This window comes from Cetorhinus maximus, chromosome 28 (genome assembly GCF_964194155.1).
Source record: "Cetorhinus maximus chromosome 28, sCetMax3.hap1.1, whole genome shotgun sequence".
Lineage (NCBI taxonomy): Eukaryota > Metazoa > Chordata > Chondrichthyes > Lamniformes > Cetorhinidae > Cetorhinus > Cetorhinus maximus.
The window spans coordinates 24,743,710-24,762,557 of NC_135906.1; the positions used below are offsets into that span (position 1 = coordinate 24,743,710).

At 45.9% G+C, this 18,848-nt stretch overlaps 1 protein-coding gene across 6 annotated transcripts in view; it reads left to right on the forward strand.

Annotated features, from left to right (window-relative positions):
- Positions 1 to 18,848, forward strand: part of nfixb (nuclear factor I/Xb) — a 388,901-nt gene that overhangs the window by 361,245 nt on the left and 8,808 nt on the right. The gene's annotated exons all lie outside the window — the stretch shown is intronic.

The window sequence follows — 18,848 nt, forward strand, 5'->3', positions numbered from 1 at the left end:
GTGAATACTTGGTAATGTGTGCAGATGTAGATGTGCATCCTCATGGGTCCTGGTGTTGCCCTTTCCCCTTCGTTGCTTGTGCAGCCCTAAGATCAACCCTGAGCAATTTTCCAACCCCTCCCCACACACACAGTTTGTAGCGGGACACCCTGCTGCCTGGGCTTGGTGAAGCAGAAACGCTCTCACTGGAAGCCTAATCCAGTTTCCCAGAATTCGAGACAGGTGTGTCACTCATATCCCAAAACCTAGCGCCCCACATGTTCGTGAATGAAAAAAAAAGATTCAAAAATGAATGGGCTAGAATGTGGCAACTCTCAGTGTTATTGAGGAGCACGGCAGGCTTGTTGGGAATGTGTGTGTGGACAGCAGGGGAGGAGTTCGGGTATGGCTGAGGTTTCTAACTGTTCAAACAGAGCAGGTTAATACAAATAGTTTGACGCTCTGCATTTGGAGTTACCGAGCCATTTCTAAGCACCCCCTGTTGGCTATCTGTGATTGCACAGTACTCACCCATCAGGAAGCATTTAGTGTTGAAACTTTATAAATCTTTACAATGAATCATTGGTGTAATATACATTGCATTGAAATTTCATGGAAACCTACTTTGAAGCAAGCACATTGTCTATTTAAGTACCCCATGTGACTCCTGGGTCAGAGCCACCTCTTCCACTCTTTGTTCTGCATCTGGGAATGTTGCTTTGCTGGAAAAATACCCGTCTCGGTAAAAAAATTAAACTAATATTCCACATGCTGGAGAAGGAGCAGTGATTGTTTGAATGTGATCACTCCTTCAAGAGCTTGCATCAATATAGCCCCAAGCACTTCGTGGCCAGAGAATTACTTTTGAACTTGAATATTGCTGAAAAGAGAGACATGTTGCCAAAGTTTTTCCTCTTACTCTCATCAGGCCAAATACTCGAATACCAAATTTTAAACAAACAGAACGATTTGCACCACAGGAGAAAAGAGGGGTGATTGGTTGGTAGAATGACTCTGATTGGCCGAGGCGTTGCCATAGGGAAAGGAACGGAAATTATTGGCTCCCAAAAATAATCGGCTGAGCTTGTAACCTGCCTCATCTATGCCTGCTGGAATCAATTTACGCTCATGCTGGGACCTGTGCTCCGCAAACAAAAGGAATATGTTCAAGCCTTGTGCCTTTTTTGAATTACCCGGGAGCTTGGGGAGCCTATCATTCCCCATTGCTTTCTCCATGGCAACGTGGCCTCAGCCAATCAGAGCCAACTTGCCAACCAATCGGCATCCTTCTCTCCTGTCGGATAAATTGTGGTTATCGTTTGACATTTGTAACTCTTCTGTTTGTCCTGATGAGTGCAAGATGAAAAGCTTTGACAACATGTCTCTGTTTTCAACAAGATTCAAGTTCTGTACTGCCAGGTGACTACTTTTGAACTGCCTTTGCTGTTGCTGTGCAGGCAAATGCAGTGACCTGTATGCACAGCAAGACTGCACTGAACATGAAATGAAGGTTGATATCCAGGTAATCATTTCTGTTGACTTTGCTTGAGGGAGGAATGTTGGCCAGGCTGCCTAGATCACTTCTTTAAATAGTGCTTTGGGCATTGAGCATTCAGCTGAGGCAGACAAGATCTGGGGTCAAAGTCTCCTTTGAAAAACAATGTAGCACTCCCTCTGTGCTGCACTGCACAGTCTAGATCACATCTATAGTCATTCTCCTACAAAAGGTGGTAGTAATCCAGAACACTCTCCCTTAAAACAGTGAGAATACTAAGGGACAATTGGAGCTTTCAAGACTGAGATCAGTTTGTTATATAAGCGTATCAAGGGACATGGAGCCACAAGGCTTAATGGAGCTGAGTGGGAGATCAGCCATGAAGTGAATGGCTCGAGGGGCTGAATGGCCTATTTCTGTTCCTAATTTTACTGTCAGCTGTGGCTCAGTTGGCTCTCGCCTCCGAGTTACAAGGTTCTGAGTTCAAGTCCCACTCCAGACTGACACTCCAGTGCAGTACTGAGGGAGTGCTGCCCTGTTGGAGGTGCCATCTTTGGCTGAGACGTTAAACTGAGGCTCTATCTGCCCCCTTTGGTGGACATAAAGGATCTGATGGTACTTTATTGAAAAAGATCAGAGGAGTGCTCCCTGGTGTCCTGGCCAATATTGATCCCTCAATCAACATCACAAAAACAATATCAGGTCATCTTCACATTGCTGTCGTGGACGTTTGCTGCGTACAAGTTGACTGCTGCATCCCATTACAACAGTGACTACACTTCAAAAGTACTTCACTAGTTGTAACGCACTTTGAGACGTCCAGTGAGGGTGAAAGGCACTCTAGAAATGCATGGCTTTCTTTCTTTAATAATCTTATGTCCCCGTGAGCTAAGATTGCCTCGTCAGATTAGTATCTGTGGCGAAACCGAGTCCTGGAGAGGAGTGATTAGGGGGTGCCAAGCATTGAGTTCTGGAGCCCATGGATGGTTGGAGGAAGGGAAGGCTGGAGCAGGTGGGGAGTTCCAGCATTTTGAGGAACCGGGGAGGAATGGATTACAGTGGGAGGAGGGATGATGAATCTGGAATTCAGTGTCAGCCAAGGCAGTGGGCAAGACTGTGGTGTAAGATATGTACAACTGAACAGGAAAAAGAGAGTTCAGATGAGTAGATGGTAGCACAGATCAAACAGAGGGAAAAATAGAGCAGAGTTAAACAAATAGAACGTACAGGCTATTTGGCCCCACTGGTCTATATTAGTGTTTATGATCCACGTGTGCCTCTGTCCAACCCTCTTCATCTCACCCTAGTAGCAAATGTACTGCTTTCTCTCTCATGTGTTTATCTAGCTTCCTCTTAAATGGATGAAGGAGGGAGAGAAGGGAGAGGGAGAGAGAGAGAGAGAGAGAGAGGGGTGTTACTTGGTCAGATGTCAAGCTTTCTCTGTTGTCTCAGGTTGATCTCAAACACACACCCTCTTTCCCACCTTCCCTTCACACCCCTTGCCTTGTGTGGTCAGTACTTATTTTCAATTATTCTTTTGTGGGATGTGGGTGTTGCTGGCTGGGCCCAGCATTTATTGCCCAAGCCTAATTGCCTTTTGAGAAGGTGGTGGTGAGCCACCTTCTTGAACCGCTACAGTCCATGTGGTGTAGGTACACCCACGGTGCTGTTAGGGAGGGAGTTCCAGGATTTTGACCCAGCGGCAGTGAAGGAATGGCTGATGTATTTCCAAGTCAGGATGGTTTGTGGCTTGGAGGGGAACTGTACGGCCTCTGGCTCCAGACTAAGAGAATCTGTTCCCGTACAATCTCTCTGACTATCCCCTCCACCTAAACCCTCAGACTTGCCCAGTCTGCAGGTCCCCAACGCCCAAGGCAATGAGGGCCTTGTCAAGCCTGCTGGGGGATTTATTTTTTTTTTTTTCGTTGAGATTTTCTGTTTCTTTTTTCCCTGGAGGAGAGAAAGTAGATTGGTGGAAAATGAGAAAAAACTTTGAAATGGAGCAGCTCGGGGTGAAAGGGAAAGCAAAGTCAGACACGCAGCTGAAAAAAAAGAATGTTTCAGCTGAGATGGCTGTGCCAAGTGGGAACATCTGGCCTTTGGATGTTGCATGTGTCATGCATTTTGTGAATGTGTATCATTACATAGCGGCCATCGCTGGGTCAGAGGCGAAGGAAAATTACCTTGACAAAATAATATTTTGCACAATGGGTCTCTTTGAAAAAAAAATCTGTCTTTTATCTTGGAAAATGCGAACGAGCCAGAGAGCAGATATGCTCCCTACATTATCATTCCTTCTCTCATTAAGTACGCAACTATCTTGAATATATGGGAAGATCTTTACTAGGAGTTGTATGGGGGGTTTGGGGGGATGGGGGAAGAGGGTTCTCACGATTAGCCTCCTGGTAGGGGAGCGATTGATGGAAATGCCACTTGCACTCATGTCCAGTGTTTGCGCCCAAGTTACGCCACTCGATTGGAAGCCGCCGATGTTCGAGCCTACACGCAAACCCCCCTCGGCTTTTCCCCGGTATAAGTTTCCAAAATCCCGCGCTTATAATGGAAACTGCTTGTGTAAACATGTCACGCTGGGATGACAGACCAGCCATCCGGTTGAGGTACTGCAGCGCCACCATTGGGAGGAGGTCACAATTACGAGCGTTGACTATTTTACACAGCCTGTTCCTTTCGGAAATGTGGAGGGAGCAAATTTCTGAGGAAAACAGTGGCAGATATGTGAAAACAAAAGGGATTTGCATATATTTAGCACCTTTTGTGACCCCTGGATCTCGCAAAGAACTTAACAGCCAATTGGTCCTCGTTATTTTAACTGATTCTTGCTTCTCTGCTGCAGGCCAGTTGGAGTTCCCTTTCAGTCATCTGGGCTGAGATCAACTTGCTCAACACCGGCCAGAGGCTGAACCCAGAGCCTTTTTGCTCTGAGATGCCTCACTCCACACAGTGAACTGCATTTACCCGCAATACCACTGGGGAGATAACTTTCACCAGAGTTTTTTTTTTAATCTAAAAGTCACCCTAGAAGTGAATTAAAGTTCATAATCCAATCTCGGTTTTGGATTCTGTCCAAAAAAATATCTCTTTGAGCGCTGCTTTTGCAGTTCATGGTTTGGTCCAGAAATTCATGTCAGATTTCAAGCTCGTAACTTTCTCCCTGGTATCTCTGGAGTGACTCAGTAAAGGGCTGATTGTGTCAGTCGATTGGAACTATTGCATCTGGTGCCATTAACTCCTCTGCTGTGACTCGCTCAAGCTTCAGGGTGTTGACTCTGGTCGCAATTTTGATGCAGCTGGTGTGTCCTGGCTCTTTGCAATCTTGGTAGTGGGCGGTAAACGCGGCTGTGCCAACCATGTCCAAATCCCCCAGAGCAAACAGGAAACAAGAAACAAATGCTCGAATATTTCCAGCCCGATGTGGAAATTACTTTGTGCCTCTCTCTGTCCTCTCTTTAGGGGTTGCATCTTTCGCCAGCCAACCCCCGCGCCTCTTGGTTTAGCGGTTTACTCCAGCTCATGTAATTCACCATGGCATCCAACTCCAGGAGCATTGGCAAGGATGGGATGGACCATGGGGTCCATGTTGGGGGGACTAATTAGTGGAGAGTGTTGTTCGACTGCCTGTTCTGGCAGTGAAGAGACCCTCGCTTACCAACCCCAAAGTGTTGACGCTCTGGCCTTAGTTAAATCTGGCAGGTGAGTCGCCAAAGGGAGGCGTCACAATCAGCATCCCAGGTGAGCCTTGGGGCTGCAAATAAACCATTAGCTGGCCTCTTTTGTTCCATCGCCAGTTGTGGGATCACCATTTCCATATCCAAGGGGAGCCTGTCCCCTGCCGCAGGGACTTTGGACACCCGGCCCCTTTTAAAATGGTGCTGGCCGCATGGCCTAGCGGTAGCAGGAGCCTCGAGGCGAGTCCCAGCACTTTGAGGACGTTGCCAGGCAAAATGGATGCCAATCGTTTAGCTCGGTCCTCAATATCAAAATGCCAGATGAGGGATAGAGTGATGAAGCCTCCTTTATTTGGCAGAGTCAACTTGAGTTTGGTTCGTGAATCAGACAGAGTTGTGAATTGAGCCACAATCTAGGCCTTGAGGACCAGAATGTCAGCTGAGGAGAGTGTTGGGGGGGGGTGTTGCCTCCTTGGAGGGTTAGATTTTAAGCCGTGGATCCATCAACCTTTTCTCGTGGCTCAGTTTGGAGTTAAATATCCCATGATGCTAATTCAAGCTTAGCAAAGAGTTCTCCCGGTACCTTGGACAACATTCATCCCTCAACTGCTGTGAGGTGGGAAAGGATGCAACCAATGCACACACAGCAAGCTCCCACAAATGGCAATGGGATGAATATTATATAAAAAAAACCTGTTCATTGTTGTTTGTAGAATCTTGCTTTCTATAAAATGGTTGCATTTTACCCACATAGAAACAGTGAACCTAAAGATAATTAATTGGATATGAAGCAGTCTAACCAATGTTTATCCCACAGCCAACCTCACTTTAAAGACAAACAGACAGACGATATGGTCATTGCCACATTGTACTTGGGGGCTTTCTGTGCACCAATTGGCTCCCTCGTTTCCTGCATTACAACAGTGACTACATCCCATGGCCCTCTCCTAAGAAGGATAAGACTTGTCCCAAAACCCTGACCAATGTTCCTCCCTCACTCAAAGTCAATGGAAGCAGACGCTCTGGCCCTTAGCTCCTTATTGCTTGTGGGATCTTGTTGTGTGAAAGTTGGCTCCTGCATTTTCTGCATTGAACATACTGCGTCAGCCCCGGAGTGCCGTGGTCATGCTAGGCGCCTCGCAAATGCAAGATTTCTCCTTCTCCCGTTCAAATCCATCCTTAAATTATAAGTGCTTACTCTACTGAAACTTGTAAAGAATGCTTGATCGGAAACAGCTGTACGCAAGGTTACATTTGACTGGTGGAGAAGCCCTTTGCAACTGGCTCGCAAACTAATGTTGATGGGTTTTTGAGGAGCTCTTGGCTTGTGCAATAAAACCACACATAACTTGTGACATTTAGATAAGGCAAACTGAATGGTAACCATTAACGCTCAGTGCACTAATGGTTTGGACCCATGCCTTGTTATATTGAATAGATTCAATATGCAACCATTTTCCCACCATTGTGTTTGTAGAGCATTTTAAGAGAACCTCAAGCAGCAACTGGAGGGCAGCGCAGGTCATGCATTGTCTGAAACGTGTGGTTGCGTAACGGTAACGCTGTTGACGGCCACACACGTTAGCAAGGATGGCCACGCCACGCTCCGTCTATTCAAATAAAGCGGTGATCCCCAATTCACAGCGTTCTAAACCCACCGGGAGCCCATTCCGCATGTCCATGCGCTCACGACGCGGGCTTTAATGGGCAAGCTGCGCATTGCTCCCTGCTGGCCAGAGCTGGGATCTCTCTTTTTATCGTCCACTTCTGGTGCCACCCTGCACCTCAGCACCCCTTTGAGTCCATTGGAGGACAGGCAAGGGCCTGGCTGGCCAAAGCGGGTAGTAGGAGAGCAGGTTGGCTTAAATGTAGGAAGGAGATCGACACCTGGAGGCAGCCCTTGACGTTACTCTCTGGGTATATTAGAAAAGTGCCTGAAGAAGTAGGCCGGTTAATGTTTCAGTGGAACCACTGAACAGAATTGCCCCTGTTTTCCGCTTCTGACTTGAGATTTTCAGCTTCTAGGAGTTTTTTTGTTCATAAAAATTCTCTCAGGATGTCTAATCCTCACATGTCAAATACCATCTCCCAACAAGAGGGCATCCTACCCTCAGGTCTCTGCTAAACAGCCTGCTCACAGGCCTCGACAAGCCTAAAGCCTGCTTTTAGGCCTCTTCCAACCTACAGCTTTCTTGCATATGACTCTGCCAACCTACAGGCAGCTTGTGTAGGCCTCTGACAACCTCCAGTCTGCTGTCGGCTCCTGCCAACCCCCAGCCTGTTTGTATAGGCCTCTGCCATCCTCCAGCCTGCTTGTAGGCCTCTGCCATCCTCCAGCCTGTTTGTATAGGTTTCTACCATCCTCCAGCCTGCTTGTAGGCCTCTGCCATCCTCCAGCCTGTTTGTATAGGCCTCTGCCATCCTCCAGCCTGCTTGTAGGCCTCTGCCATCCTCCAGCCTGCTTGTGTAGGCCTCTGCCAGCCACGTTCTCTTAGGCCTCTGCTGATTGTTGCCCAAAAGAACCCATACCAGAAAGTGACCAGATTGTTCTCCTGGACAATGCTGCTGCTCACAATGCTTGACGTAATTTGCGTTTGTGGTTCGTGGCAATTTGTGCCTATGCCCTGAGATCTTCTTTGCGGTAGAGCTCTCTATTCCCAGTCCACCATCATACTCAGTCTTCTGGTTGCAGTGAGGAGTGCTGCACGGTGCCAACTCGAGCAGGAAAGTCTCAGGTATGCGTCAGAGCCGGAGCCAGGAGTGATAGTTGGCCCCTGCACCACCAAGCTTGCAATAAAGGAATAAAAAACAGCTTCAATTCAATTCTTTAGAGGGAATTGGATATATACTGGAAGAGGGAGGAAAGTATTAAAGGATACAGAGGAAGCGAATAGTGTTACAATCGTGGTGAGGAGGGGTTGAATGGCTTCCCTCTTTTCCCTCCCCTTGTTTGACCACAGCTTTTCTTTTAAATGGATATACTTGCCAATTCCATTGAGTGGTTAACTGTTTACATGCTATGACATAAAAGACACAATCAGATAGGTTTTCTTGGGTTTTTAAAAAAGAAAAATGGGTCGTTTTTTTATTGTCCTTAACCTGGTCTAAGAAAAACCCTAAAAACTCTCTCTCACACTCGCTTGGAGTTCACACACACACACACACACATACACACACAAATAGATCACAGAGTAGGGAGGATAGGTTAAGTAGTGCAGTTAGAGTCCAGGAAAATAAAGGAGGAGGGGTGGGGGGCACAGCTCTTGAAGGTTGGTGACTCGACTGGATTCAGGCTGAACTCTGTGACCCTGTTGCGTTCATTGGGTGGTCCTTCTGCTTTGGGCATCGAGTTGGTTTAAAGCTATGGATGGACAATTCATCTGCTCTTCTGGAGGCAGCAGTACTGGGTTGAGTTCTTTTTAAAGTCTCTGTCTGAAAGTGCCTATGTAGTCAAAATCAGCAGTCATGGTTCAAAACTTACAAGTTAGAGAGAGGAGAGAGGGTAGGAACCCGCTCAGGGCCCTGTTCCTTCAGTTGCTTGTTCTGTTCTGCAAGAAAGCAGATGCCTCTCTCCAACTGCCCAGTGACCCAAATATGGCCATGTCTAGTGTATTCCAGCTACCTAGCTTAGATACAAACATACGAATTAGGAGCAGGAGTAGGCCACTCGGCCCCTCGAGCCTGATCTGCCATTTAATAAGATCATGGCTGATCTGATTGTAACCTCGACCCCACATTCCTGTCTACCCCCGATAACCTTTCACCCCTCTTGTTAATCAAGAATCTATCCAACTTTGCCTTAAGAATATTCAAAGACTCTGCTTCCACCACCTTTTGAGGAAGAGAGTTCCAAAGACTCACCACCCTCTGAGAGAAAAAATTTCCCCCCATCTCTGTCTTAAATGAGCAACCCCTTATTTTAAAACAGTGACCCCCAGTTCTAGATTCTCCCACAAAAGGAAACATCCTTTCCTTATCCACCCTGTAAAGACCCCTCAGGAGCTTAAAAGTTTCAATTAAGTCGCTTCTTACTCTTTTAAATTCCAGTGGATACAAGCCTAACCCATCCAGCCTTTCCTCTTAAGACAAGCCCGCCCATTCCTGGTATTAGCCTAGTAAACCTTCTCTGAACTGCTTCTAATGTACTTACATCTTTCTTTAAATTAGGAGACCAGTACTGTACTCAGTACTCCAGATGTGGTCTCACCAGTATCCTGTACAACTGAAGCATAACCTCCCTACTTTTGTAATCAATTCCCCCCACAAACAATAACAATTAACTTTCCTAATTACCTGCTGTACCTGTATACTAACCTTTTGTGATCCATGCACTGGGACACCCAGATCCCTCTGAATCTCAGAGCTCTGCAATCTCTCACCATTTATATTTCCAATATTTTATATTATAATATATATTTATATATTTATTATATTTTTTTATTCTTCCTGCCAAAATGAACGATTTCACATTTGCCCACATTATACACCATTTGCTAATTCTTTGACCACTCACTTAACCTATCTATGTCACTTTGTAGCCTCCTTAAGTCCTCTTCACAGTTTTCTTTCCTACCTATCTTTGTGTCATCAGCAAATTTAGCCACCAGTCCTTCGGTCCCTTCATCCAAGCTATTTATATAAATTGTAAAAATTGAGTCCGCAGCACTGATTCCTGTGACACACCAATCATCACATCCTGCCAACCAGAAAAATTCCCATTTATGTCAACTCTCTGTTTCCTGTTAGCTAGCCAATCTTCTATCCATGCCAATATGTTACCCCCTTCACCATGAGCTTTTATTTTCTGCACTGACCTTTAATGTGGCACCTTATCAAATGCCCTCTGGAAATCTAAGTACAGTGCATCCACCAGTTCCCCTTTATCCACAGCACATGTGACTCCTTCAAAGAACTCCAATAAATTGGTTAAACATGATTTCCCTTTTACAAATCCATGTTGACTCTGCTGATGCCTTGATTTTTTTCTAAGTGCCCTGCTATAATATTTTTAATAATAGTTTCTAAGATTTTCCCTATGACAGATGTTAGGTTAACTGGCCTATAGTTTCCAGCCTTCTGTCTCCCTTTTTGAGTGAAGGAGTTACATTTGCTACTTTCCAATCTAATGGAACCTTCCCCGAATCTAGGGAATTTTGGAAATTTAAAACCAGTACATCAACTACCTCACCAACCACTCCTTTCAAGACCTTAAGGTGAAGCCCATCTGGACCTGGAGATTTGTCAGCCCGCAGCCCCAATGATTTACTCAATGCCATGCCAAGTGATTATATCTAATGGTTTGTCTCCACCCAGTTGAGTAACCAGGTGATTGCTTTGCTAAAAGGGTAAGAGGTGGCCTTCATTCATTCTTTCAAGGCAGTCATTCCTGGTGCGGCTTTGCAGACAGGTTGCCCGCATTTCAATAGTTTTGGAAATGCAGAAGATGCAGTGATGCAAATATGCAGCCATCATTGACCGTGGGACCAAGTCGCTGGAATGTGGCTTTGGTCTTTTAAAAAAAAAAATCAGTTAGGGCTTTCGAGCCAGAAAATCCAGAAATAAATTTTTGATATAAAACAGGGTTTCACAATAATAGAAATGAAATTGGAGCAGATAGTTTTGTGGTTGGATTTGGATGAGCAGAGGCACAGTGGATGAAATTGGCTCCTGCTGTTGTGAAATTTCTATGTTTCCTGACTAGCAACTGCCGGCAAGAGAGAGAGTGTGCATGTGTTTGCACATGCATGTTCACTTGTGTGTTATATGCGTGCATGTACGTGAACACGTGTGCTTGACCGTGCCTGCCTGTGTTCACGTGTGCCTACGTGCTTGTGTGTGAGAGAAATCGCACCAGGATCAGATCTCTGCCTCCCTTAGTCGAATAGTCAAACAACACCGACCGTCCAGCTTCTGACAAAATGGACACTTGGACGCGGTGGCATCTGCAGGGCGACACAGCAGGTTGGAAGAGGAGCAATTCTGGGGGTGGGGGTGGGGGTGGGGGGGAAGAGGGGCAAAAAGTTAGAGTTCTGAAATGAATTCAGTAACTGTGGAGTTAAAGTACAGCTCAGAGTAACTAACGGTGATGTTGAAAGAGATTTCCTAAAGCTGGTTCAGATTTCTGAAAAATAAACTCTAGCGGGCCAAGATTAAAAGCTGGTTTTCATTCCCCACCTCCCTCTCCTCCATTTTTTTAAGCCAAGTGTCAAAAAAACACACACACACACACACACACACTCTCACACACACACACACACACACACACACACTCTCACACACACACACACACACACAGCCATAGTTCTTCTTCACCATACAGCAGAACCTCATGAATACTTAATAATGTGCTGGCAGCATCAGAGGCCTTGGGTTGAAGGCTTTGTGGGTGGGGAGAGTGAGAGAGAGAGAGAGAGAGAGAGCGAGAGAGAGCGAGAGAGAGAGAGGAAAAAGTTCCTTTGCCCGTGACAGTCACGTCTAATCTGTCTGGTAACCCACAGCAACCAGACATGATGTAACACGTAGTTGAACTTGAACTTGGATGTGTGTGTGTGTGTGTGTGTGTGTGTGGGGGGGGTGTGGGGTGGGGTGGGGTGCAAGGGTGCGGGAGGGACGTTAATAAGCAGACAATAGACCAAAGTAATCAATAAGGCACAGTTTGAGCTGAGGATTACTGTGTTGCACTAGGAGCTGCAGTGTGTGAAAAGCCAGGAGTGAAGGAATTAAATATAAAAAAAAAAGGGAGGAGAGCAGGGGATTTAGCAGCTGTAAACTGCAGTGACACATGGGAGGTGTGCAGGAATGTGCTGACTTCAAGGGCGCAGTGTAGCATTCTGCATTTTCTCAGGCTGAACTGGGAGATGGGATAATGTGTGAACGTGTATCATGTGGGCCTCAATGGGCCTGAATCTTAAAGTCATGGGCTCTGTCGTCAGGCACAGTCTTAACCCTCAGTCTACCTGCAATCAATTCATTTGACTGGCAGCACTCTCCTTCCAAGAGCTGCAACAACAACAGCAACAACTTTGCATTTAGGTAGTGCCTTTGACTTAGTTTCAAAGTCCTTCACGGGGCGCAGAAAATTTGACATCGATCCACGTGATAGGACAGCCAGGGACCTTGGTCACGTAGCTAGGTTTTAAGGAGTGTCTTAACAGAGAGAGAGAGAGAGAGAGAGGCAGAGAGGCAGAGAGGGTTTAGGGAAGGAATTTCAGAGCTTAGGGCCCAGGCAGCTGGAAGATGGTGGTGAAGTGGTAATTGTCACAGGGACTAGTAAGCCAGAGCTGGCGCGCTGGGGACATGGGTTCAAATCCCACCAAGGTGGAATTTAAATTCAATGAATAAATCTGGGATATGAAGCTATTTTCTCAGTAATGATGACCACAAAACTATCATCGATTGTTATTTTAACAAAAAAAACCCATCTGGTTCACTAACACCCTTTAAGGAAGGAAATTTGCCATCCTTACCTGGTCTGGGCCTACTCGTGACTCCAGACCCACAACAATGTGGTTGACTCTTAAATGCCCTCCGAAACGGTCGAACAAGCCCCTTAGGTCTTGGGCAACAAGTGCTGGACTTGCCCACACCCCACGGAAGGATAAAAACGTACTTTGGCAAATGATAATAATATCTGAGAGGGTTAACACAGCTATTTGATGGGCTGCCTAGAATCCTCCAATGTGATAATGGAGAGGCCGTTCACTTTCCAATTGGCTGCAGGAAAACAGGGGACTGTGAGGATGAACATTTTGAGTGACTAATGGCGGGGGTTGGGGTAGGGTGGAAGGGCAGCAAAGTCATGTGGTGACACCTCTTGGAATAAGGTCGGCAGCCCTTACTCGCTGAGTCCACGTTGAAACCTAAGGCCTTCCCGTTTGCAATTGAGAGTCAACTGCTCCTCCCTCTCATTGTACCGATAGATGTCCTACTTACAATACCCAATCCAGCTTCCTCACTGGTGCCCACAGAGGAGGCATCCATGGAGACTGGGTGGAATCTGGTGGTTTGTTCCAGGTTTGAAAAGGTTTGAACCCATGTGAAAACCAAAATGAGGCAAGTTCATGATTCCATGAATGGCATCTGCCTGAGGGTCTTGTGTAAGTGTGAGCACTTGGATAAAATGGTACAGACCGAAAAATTGAGCAAATTCCCTCCTTCCCTCCCCTGTCTCATGCTCTGATACCTCAAACTTTTAACAAGTTTGGTTGAACAATAAGCACTAAAGGAAATAGTCTCAACGATCAGGACCTAGGGACACTTGTAAGGGAAGAGCAAACCCATTGGTCATAAATAAACAATGGCCACTAATAAATCCAATAAGGAAGTCAGGAGACACAGAGAGTGGTGAGAATGTGGAACTTGTTATCACAAGGAGTGGTTGAGACAGATAGCATAGATCATTTAAGGGGAAGCTAGACATGAGGGAGAAAGGAATAGAAGAATATGTTGAGGGGTGGGAGGGCAAGAACCAGTTGGGCGGAATGGCTATACATTCTGGGATTCCTCCCATCTTCTGAAGACCTGGTGAGCTCTGGTTCCTCAGGTAATAACAGGCCTCTAAAGCCTCAGGCCTAAAGTGATCTCAGTGTTACCATTTTGGGCAGGAGCCAATTTCATTTGGCCATTGGAGAGGACCATGGGACTATATCCTCCCAGATGTTTCAGGAAGGTCCTTTTTGTTAATTGCATAGATACCAATCTGGAATGAACTTTCAGTTTGTTAACACCTTCCCCCCTTGCTATGGAGGAACGGGGGATGCTTTGCGATTGAAGCGCTTGGTGTTGGGGGTTCTTTGCACTGGTTGACTGTAACATCATATTCCTGGGCATTTTCACGGACTGGCCAATTTATGGGGCTCGGAGGGACAGGAGTTGTTGGGATGCTGGAGGCCAGTGTCCCAGTGAGTGAGATATTAAAGTGAGTCTCTGTCTGTCTGTCAGGTTGATGTAAAGGATCCCAAGGTCTCCCACATCTTCTGGCCAACATTCATCCCCACCCTACACCACCAAACCTAGGTTAGCTCACCACTTCCTCGTCCACTGCCAGTGGCTGCAATTTATACCCGTAAACAAATGATCTCCAAGGTAACTCATTGGCTTTGGAATGGTCTGAGGGTGTGACGAGGTATATAAATGCACATTTATCTGTCTTGTGTGGGTAGACATGGTTAAACTCCAGCGCCCCCCCACCCAACCTCCTCCCACCCCACACAAACTCAGGGTTGGGAGGTGGAGGGGGCGAGGGGGAATCTCCGAGCTTTGGCTATTGCCAACCCGGTCTTGGTTTTCTGAGTTTACATGGGTGAGTTGTGGGAGAGTAGCTCCGGGTAACACAAATCGATGCTACCAGACAACCCACACCTCAGAGTTTTAATGTACCTGGTTTCCCACACCTGCCTAACAATGAGATGCTAAGGCCCACCCAAAATGGCTTTGAGTCAACATGAGAGGGTCATATAAATGCCACCTGAGGGTAACGATTAGGGCACATTGTTGGGGCAGAGTTACGGGGAGTGCTAAATTTATTTTAATCATTCTTACACCTGACCAGGGAGTCCTAGAAGTTGGTTTTAGGTGCAGAAAGCATTTCAATCTCCAGTGCTGACGTCCTTCAGCTGGAAAACCATATTAAAATAAAACATAATTTCAAAAAATGTCTTATTTAAATAAAATGAAATGCCTAATTAAAACTACCAGCTAACACTCCACTGCAACCAGCATTATTTGCAGAAGATCATTGGTATGGGTTTTCAATACCCTATTTGGTCATTTATTTAGGCCTCGGCATTGTCATTGACTCAATGCCTGTTCTTTGCCCTTTGCCATTTACCAAGAGGCACAGGAACTCCAGCGTTAATGCTGCAGACTCAGCACTGCCAATACTTGCGAGTTTGTAAATGATTCATTGGATTTTGTGCAGTTATCTTAGTGCAGGCAGGTCACCAGGATAGGAAAATGGAAATTTCAGCACAGAAAGAAACTCTGTTGGTGGTAACTCCATTTCAGAACAATCCATTTTCACTGTAAGGACATAACATAAGAAATAGGAGGAGGGGTAGGCCATTCGGCCCATCAAGCCTGCTCTACCATTCAGTAAGATCACGGCTGATCTGGTTGTGCCTTTAACTCCACTTTCCTGTGTGTCCCCCGTAACCCTTGACTGCCCATCAAAAATCTGTCTAACTTTGTCTTGAGTATATTCAATGACCCAGCCTCCACTGCTCTCTCAGGAAGAGAATTCCAAAGACCAATGACCCTCAGAGAAGAAATTCCTCCCTGTCTCTGTCTTGAATGGGAGGCCCCTTATTGTTAAACTTTGCCCCCCGGGTTCCAGATCCCCCCCCCCGAGGGGAAACATCCTCTCAGCATCTAACCTGTCAAGTCCCCTCAGAATCATATATCACCCCTTCTAAACTCCAATGAGCGTGGGCCCAATGGGGCTCAATCTTTCCTCATAAGAAACCCCTTCATCCCAGGAATCGGCCTTGTGAACCTCCTCTGAACTGCCTCCAGTGCAGGTTCATCCCTCCTTAAGTGAGGAGACTAAAACTGTACACTGTACTCCAGATGTGGTCTCACCAACCTGTCCAGCTGTAGCAAGACTTCCCTACTTTTATATTCCATCCCTCTTACAATAAAGGCCAACACTCTATTTGCCTTCCTAATTACTTGCTGTACCTGCATGTTAACCCTTTGTGATTTATCCCATTGCCCCTCCCTCTCCCTGTGTGCTTTAATACTTTGCTTCTTTAATTGTCTAATTGGCCCTCAAAGATTGTGATTAAGTGAGCTCCAGTCAGTGTCCTCATTTTGGGAACGAGAGGAGGTGTCAGCTGTGGCTCAGTTCATAGCACCCTCGCCTTTGAATCCGAGGGTTGTGGGTTCATGTCCCACTCCCGGAAACCAAGAACTGTGATTGCACTCGAAAGAGTTGCAATCTGTGACTGTTGATAACTCGAAAGAATTTTGGGAGAGAGAGAGAGATTGATTAGATAGAGAGAGAGAGAGAAAGGAAGAGATACAGGTTGACAGAGATAAGTTACGGGCAAGATTTTAATTCACTCAAAATCCATCCAATTACACAGAGTTCAAATCAAGCCCTATATTTTTACTTTTTGCTCCTGGTGAATTGAGCTCATTAAAGTTGTTAATATAAACCTAAGGACTGACGACAATCCAAATGCATCAGCCGATGATTTGCAAGTATTTATTAGAACCTCCTTATGTAATATTTGCGTCGAGGGTGCCTCAGGGGCAACCAGGAGACCCAGAAAACACTCCCACAAGTGGAGTTGATGGGCCAGTCCTACGTAAGACACATAAATGCGCCCCCCCACCCCCGCTTTGCTAGTAACAATAAGCTGACTGGGAGAGAGGTGTGGAGGGAGTAGAGTAGAGTAGAGTAGAGAAACAGCAACCCCTGGTGGCAAGACGATCAACTGCCATGGCCTCAGGGCAGTATTATGAGAGTGCAAGACAAATTAGAAACAGATTACAACCACCTTCCGCAAATATTTCAAACTAGGCATTCAGCATCGATGTCAGATTCCAATCCCAGATGCAATTATTTATGAGCATGGAAGGGATTTATTACATGTAGAAAATCTTCTAGAACTTTCTTCCTCGCCCCGCAAATGGATCAAATTTCAGTCCTGTTTCCAAAATCTCTGACTTCTCCGCCACTGGCATGCGACATAGTTACTCAGTATCCTGAGACATGTCGGCAAAGCCATCGGCAACACAGAGTTGGTCGATAAGATGTCAGGTACACATTGCACACAGGCAACACCATTCATCTTTAACAGTGTTCAGGTCAATGGGGTGGAGATTGATCAAAACGATGGGGGGGGGGGCTACATTCCTTTGGATTTTTCCTCAAATTCTGCTCTTTCTTTTGACTTTTCACTCAGAGGGAATTTCTTAAGAGTGTTCCCTCTTGGAAATTTCCTTTCCAGTTTGGAGAATGAGTATGTCAAGATGATTCCCTGACCCTGCAGATCAAGTATGTTCCTTTGCAGGGAGCATTTTCTCATCTCAGCCTTTCCCACATACCTGCACTGGAAGCAGTTCAGAGAAGACTCACTAGGCTGATTCCTGTTCATATATTCAGTTAAGTGGGAGTACAGTCAACTTAACATTTTATCTGTCAACCAGCCTCTTTGAAAAGGAGGTGGTTAAATATCTGGCCAGGGATGGGATTGAGACATTAATAATTACAGACAAAGACTATCGCGGATCTATGGTTAAAGTCCTTGTGGACTTAACCTGTGAAATGTAACTGGACAAGACTGAATATGGTCGGTCCGGTGTAGACTGGTATCTTATACTCAAGTTGTTCACTCTGGAGAAGGGGACAAAAACTAATTCAAAACCAGGAAAATAGGAATAGGACGGGAAGTTAAGCAGGATCTTTTTAATCCAAGGAGGAGCTGTAGAATCAGTCACTAGAAAAGGCCATTGGCATAGATGCTGTGGATAAGTTCGTGAGGCAACTCTTTTTGTTTGTGTGGCTGGGGAGGCAGGTGTAGCTTGATGTCGAGGTTAACAATCCGGCTTCAGCTGATGGCGTGTGAATTGTGATGCCAGCAGGAATGGGTCTCTCGGGGCAGGAGTTCAGTATGTGGGCAATGTTCTGACTTGGATGGCCCCAGCCACAGTTTGAGTTGTTCCTCACGTTCTGCTTGCGTCTTTCCTGGCGCTCGTTCTCAAGTAGTTGAGGGTTGTCCAGGTTTTCTGTGGAAGGTTGAAACCTGGGACTTCACTTGTTGTATATCTTAGATCCCGAATCTATGCAGAGATGACTCGAGTTTCTATGTGTGTAACAGGTTTTGTTTACAGTGCTTTAAAATGTCTACTCCAAGCTACAGCTCTGGCTTCCAGCTCGTTCTATAGCTTTGTTTACTTTTCTCTGAGTCCACACCCAGGCTTAATCAATCAAGCATAGTGAGCATCAATTGTAAACAGAATCGCATAATCAAACACAGAACAATTGAGCACTACATTCACTATTCGGGTGAGTTACCAGGTTGCGGTTGATGATGTTTTCAGTCAACCAGGAGGTGTGCCGTCGAGGGGTAGGGCTGTTGTCACTTTGTGGAGTGTGTTCCAGTAGGGAATTAGATATGGAAAGAGAGAAATGTAACGTTAAGGTAGATAGATGGAGATTAATCAAAAGGGGGATAGATTTCTTTGGACTTTTCCTCAAATTCTGCTCTTTCTTTTGACTTTTCACTCAGAGGGAATTTCGTAACAGTGTTCCCTCTTGGAAATTTTCCTTCCAGTTTGGAGAATGAGTATGTCAAGATGATGCCCTGACTCTGCAAATTAAGTATGATCCATTGGAGGGGTGATGCAGGGTGCATTTTCTCATCGCAACCTTTCCCACATACCTGCACTGGAAGCAGTTCAGAGAATGTTCACTTGGCTGATTCCTGGGATGAAGGGGTTTGTCCTATGAAGAAGCGTTGAGCAGGCTGGGCCTATACTTATTGGAGTTTGGAAGAATGAGAGGTGATCTTACTGAAACATACAGGATTCTGAGGGAGCTTGATAGGGTAGATCTGAGAGGATGTTTCCCATCATGGGGGATTCGAGACCTAGAAGGTGCAATTTAAATATAAGGGATTTCCCATTTAAGACAGAGATGAGGAGGAATTTCTTCGCTCTGAGGGTTGTTAGTCTTTGGAATT